The sequence below is a fragment of the Medicago sativa genome, chromosome 7 (assembly GCF_051527215.1).
Source record: "Medicago sativa cultivar Bolivia chromosome 7, Bolivia_mono, whole genome shotgun sequence".
Classification (NCBI taxonomy): domain Eukaryota; kingdom Viridiplantae; phylum Streptophyta; class Magnoliopsida; order Fabales; family Fabaceae; genus Medicago; species Medicago sativa.
In genome coordinates this window covers 102,339,744-102,345,743 of record NC_140755.1, presented here as the reverse complement: position 1 = coordinate 102,345,743, position 6,000 = coordinate 102,339,744, and positions in this window count along the sequence as shown.

Sequence of the window (6,000 nt, the reverse complement as noted above, 5' to 3'; positions counted from 1 at the left end):
AGGATTTCTCCGTCCAGAAGGAATTTGCCAGCCCATCGTCTCAGAGTCTTTTTATCCCTGTTGGAAGCACCAGGTGGATATTCACGATTCTGCAAGAATTGTTTGATGTTGTAATACCAAGGCTTTTTATCATTCACATCTTCATTAGCTTGATCTGGCATATTCTCAATGGTAAACACATGAGCAGGTCTATCAAGACGCTGCACTTTGATTACAGGCACATCATTCCAATGGTTCACCCGAAACATGGAAGACAGAGTAGCAAGAGCGTCAGCCATCTGATTTTCATCCCGAGGGATGTGGTGTAGCTCAACTTTTGTAAAGTATGTCAACAGACGTCTTGCATAGTCACGGTATGGGATCAGCTTCTCATGATGAGTCTCCCATTCACCCTTTATCTGATTAATAACCAGTGCAGAATCTCCATAGATGTCAAGGTGCTTAATTCTCAGATCAAGGGCTTCTTCAATGCCCAAGATGCATGCTTCATACTCAGCTATGTTGTTGGTGCATTCAAAAGTTATTCGAGCAATGAAAGGAATGTGGTGCCCCTGTGGAGTTACAATGATGGCCCCAATTCCTTTACCATAAGCATTAACAGCACCATCAAACACCAATCCCCATTTGCTATTGGGATCTGGCCCTTCATTGATCAGTGGTTCCTCACAGTCTTTTGCGTTCAGATACATAATCTCTTCATCAGGGAAATCAAACTTAATTGGCTGGTAATCATCAAGAGGTTGGCAAGCAAGATGCTCCGCAAGGACACTTCCTTTGATTGCTTTCTGAGCTTTGTATACAATGTCATATTCAGACAACAACATCTGCCAACGTGCGATCTTTCCAGTAACAACAGGCTTTTCAAAGATGTACTTGATTGGATCCATTCGGGATATCAACCAAGTTGTATGATTCACCATATAATGACGCAGGCGTTTGGCAGCCCAAGCTAAAGCACAACAAGTCTTTTCAAGCGTCGTATACCGAGTCTCACAGTCGGTGAATTTCTTGCTCAGATAGTAGATAGCATGCTCTTTCTTACCAGTCTCGTCTTGTTGACCGAGAACACAACCAACTGAATCATCTAACACTGACAGATACATGATCAAAGGCCTTCCTTCCACTGGCGGGACAAGGATAGGTGGTTCCAACAGGTATTCTTTGATGCTATCAAAAGCTTCCTGACATTCATCGTTCCATACAACAGGCTGGTTCTTTCTGAGCAGTTTGAAGATTGGACCACAAGTAGTAGTCATATGAGATATGAATCTTGAAATGTAATTCAGACGTCCGAGGAAACCTCTGACTTGCTTTTCAGTTTGAGGGGCCGACATTTCTCTGATGGCTCGGACTTTGTCAGGATCAACTTCAATGCCCCTTTGGCTGACAATGAAGCCTAGCAACTTTCCAGATCTTACACCAAATGTGCACTTGTTAGGATTCAATCGCAGCTTGTACTTTCTCAATCTTTCAAACATCTTTTTCAAATACACAACATGCTGCTCTTCATCACTTGACTTCACAATCATATCATCAACATATACTTCAATCTCTTTGTGAATCATATCATGAAACAGAGTTGTCATACCTCTTTGATAGGTAGCACCAGCATTTATCAAGCCAAACGGCATCACTTTATAACAGAATGTTCCCCACGGAGTGATGAAGGACGTCTTTTCTCTATCTTCAGGAGACATTCGTATCCGATTATAACCAGAGAAACCATCCATGAAGGAGAACACTTTGGATTGAGCAGTACTGTCAACAAGCACATCAATATGAGGCAATGGGAAGTTATCTTTTGGACTGGCTTTATTCAGATCTCTGTAATCAACACACATTCGAACTTTCCCATCTTTCTTTGGTACTGGTACGATGTTGGCAATCCACTCAGGATATTCAGCTGTCATGAGGAAACCCGCATCAATTTGCTTTTGCACCTCAGCCTTGATCTTAAGAGCCATGTCTGGACGAGACCTTCTCAATTTCTGTTTGACAGGAGGGCATTCAGGCCTTGTCGGTATCCGATGTTCCACAATCTTGGGATCTAAACCCGGCATATCTTCATAGGACCATGCAAAGACATCTGGATAGTCATGGAGAAGCTGAATGATCTTCCTTTTCACTTCTGGCTCAAGTGCAGCACCGATCTTGATCTCTCGCTTGTTCTCTTCAGTACCCAGGTTGATAAGCTCAATCTCTTCCTGGTGAGGCTGAATGGCTCTTCTTTCTTGCTCGAGCAGTCGAGTGATCTCATACGGTACCTCTTCATAATCATCATCCTCATCTTCAGCTTCATATACGGGGAATTCAAAATTTGGAGGAACCATAGGGTCACTGTGTTCAACGGGTTTATTATGGTTTAATCTGCATAATATGATTGGGATGATTTTAGAAAAAAGTTTTTCATGCAGATTTTTGAAATTAATAAGAAAATAACAAATGTTTTGGTTTTTTCTGGCATTACCATTATTTCCAAGAAAAAGGCACTAAAAAGTAAAAAAAAACAAAGAGTCGTGAAAAAGACGACAACTTTTTATTGATTAACGGCAATGCCGAAACAAACACGCCCTTACAATGATATCACTTTCGCCTTGGGCAGAGCGAAAGGATTGTTATTTTGAAAACAACGAAAACATGAGCAACAAAACACATTACATGGAAGCATGCATGACTAAAGGAACATCAATGGCTTCCCAATTTCTCACAGTGCCTCCTGGTATAACAAATGTAGGCACGTAACCACCTTCAGCGGCATCTTCAGTAATAGCATTGATGAACCCAGCACTGTAGAAAGTTCCCTTTGAAACAGCAGATGTCGGGGAGAATCCAAGGCCTTCTTTACGCTTGTTTTCCAAGATCTGAATCACCTTGCCCCAGCCAGCAGCTTGCCCTGCTTGAACAGCCTTTTGGGCATCTTTCAGTGAGGCCATGCTAGCACCAGCCCTCCGGGGCTCTGCACCCTCAACAGTCAAGCCTTGAAATGACGTCCCTTCAGCGGACCCTGCTTCAACACAAGAGAAAGATGATACTTGGCTAACCAGAAATGCTTCTTCACCATGTACAGTGACAATCTTACCGTTCCTCATGAACTTGAGCTTCTGATGCAAAGTAGAAGTGACTGCTCCAGCGTCATGAATCCACGGCCTTCCGAGGAGACAGCTGTAAGAAGCATTGATGTCCATGACTTGGAAAGTAATCCGAAATGTCTCAGGACCAATGGTAATCGGCAAGTCTACTTCCCCAAGAACATCTTTGCGGGATCCATCGAAAGCCTTAACCAGATAGCTGCTACCCCTCAGGGAAATTCCATGATGACTTAATTGCCTTAGTGTGGACTCAGGCATTACATTCAACGATGATCCAGTGTCCACCAAAACGTTGGATATCATATCAGACCCACAGTGCACCGAGATATGTAGAGCCAAGTTGTGATGTTTCCCTGCTTCGGGGAGCTCATCATCACCAAACCCCGAGTTGTTGCAGGCGGTAATATTACTCACTATCCCATCAAACTGATCCACAGAGACTTCGTGGTCAACATAAGCTTGCTCCAGTATCTTCATTAGCACCTTCCTATGAGCCTCTGAGCTCATGAGCAGAGACAGGATGGATATTTTTGATGGGGTTTGCAGCAGTTGGTCAACAATCTTGTAGTCACTCTTCTTGATAAGCCTCAGAATTTCATCCAGATTAGACTCTTCAATGGGCTGGCCCGAGGGGCTGGCATTCTCTTCCTCAAGGTTAGCCATGTTTCTTCTCTTGTACCATCTTGTCTGCTGTACTCTATCTGGTTGGTAAACTTTGCGAACACGAGCCACTTTTCAGACTGCGGCGGACAAAACCAGGAGGCAATGAGCACGAGAGAAGCCATTTGTGGACCGATGAATGATGCATATGATGCATGATATGTAAATGCGAAAAGACTCTTTTTTGTCAGAGGACTTTGTCAAAGTGGTTGTGAACATCACGGAGAAACACGGTTTTATTTGAAAATCTTGAGCAAAACTAAAAGTTTAGTTGAGATGGTATCACTTGGTGTTCACATCCGTGATGTTCGAAAGATGACTTGTCTAAGTCCTCTGATAAATGCATGGAAAAAAGTTTATGCATGTATGCATGTATGCATGAATGCATGATTATGTTCAAGTTCGGAGAAAACATGGTGGGTTTGAAGTTCAAAGTCGAGGAGTCATGGGTGGACACGGTGTCCGGTGAAACTAGGGTTTTAGGATAATAGTAACCGGGTTCTAAAAAGGTTCCCAAGTTGCAACCTCTCCGACGTATCTCATGGTGTCACGAGACAACACTCGCTCCATGATTATACGTGGAAGGTCTAACTTGAGTGTAGTATCGCGTGACGACTAAAACTCGAGACAACACCCGGTTTAGCCTCCGCACTACATCCTAGAAAATGGCCATGGATGGGTTTGGTTATCTACGGTTCATAGCGTCATAGAACAATTAGAGGCAAAGTGCCTAAACGCGACAACTCGCGCCGACAACATCACCCCCAAAATGCCTCAGCTATGTGGGATTGATCGCATAATCCAAAACACGAGGCAACCCCCGGAATGAATTGTCGATTATATCCCTCCTAAATCCTAAGTTCACTCAGCCCGGGTGCAGGACTTTTGATATTCTCACCCCACACGTTTGCAAGAATTTAAACATTTATTCACATAGGAAAGCAAGTAAAAGAAGCAAGTAAAAAACACAAGCGCAAGCGTGGAAATAAAGACTAGGCGTAACTCTCGAATCTCCCCAGTGAAGTCGCCAGCTGTTTTATCTTGGTTTTTCGGGTGTCAAACATTGATTACGTTTGAACCTTTTAAACCGGTGATATCTTATTTTTTCTTGGGAAGGGAAAAAGTAAGCAAAACCCTTGAGAATCGAGGTCCGGGAGTTGTTTTCGCTACGGGAAGGTGTTAGGCACCCATAACGACTATAGTAACCTATAGGAACCGTCTTTAATTTCTACGCGCGCGCTTTATTTTTAAATGCTATTTTGAAAACGTTATTTACACCTAAGAATTACTAAATGAAGAATTGGAGGGAGAAGAATGTTTTTGGATTTTTATTTTAGTTGAATTGAAGGAATTTTGTTCCTTGCCTACGTACCCGATTAAGGGATCAAATCCACCGTAGTTCTCTCTCAAAAATGTTTTTGTTTTTTTTTTGTTGGTTGATTTTAAGTTTGAAAAATGGATTTTGAAGAATAGAAAGAGGCCTCAAGGGCATGAGATTAGGAAATGGTGAGGTTGAATTAGTGAATTGCAAAAGAGGTCAAAGTATGATTACTTTCATTGGATTTTTGATTAAGAAAACAAAAGGAAAATTCAATGGGGTTTTGGACCCCAAGGTTTATTGTGAAAGATTTGAGTGAAGTTGCTCACATTTGTTTGGAAAATTGGTTTTTCTCTAAGTATAAGTCCTAGGCATTCATCTAAACATACAATCCTAAACATACATCTAAACATGCATATTCTAGCTACTTAGTGATGTGTGTGCATGTGTCGGTGCTTGTGTCGGTGTACATCATTAGAGTCCATAGTCCTTTACATCATACCCTAGATACATTCTATGGCCTCTTTGCCAAGAAATTAAAAGTGGTATAAAAGTAAAATATTACAAGATTCCTAGGATTTTTTACATTCTAACTTTGCATGAAGATTAAAGTGCAAGAAATAAAATGAAGGAGGATATGGAGTATGGAATGCTTATGAATGAAACATGAAACGAAGAGGTTAGCAATATAAGATATAATATGGAAAATAAAGCAAGTAGAAATTGCATAACGAAGCAAGCAAAACTCGACAAAAAAAGTCACAAAGATTTAGCCAAAAAGATAGCAAAAATATGCCTAGAATATGTCATAGAAGGTATATAAGCCCAAGACCTATAATTCTCATGTTACTTGCAATCTTCCAAAAAAAAAATTCCATTCAGGCCCTAACAAGAGAATTACAAGGCAACGCCAAATTTTACGAATTATGACAT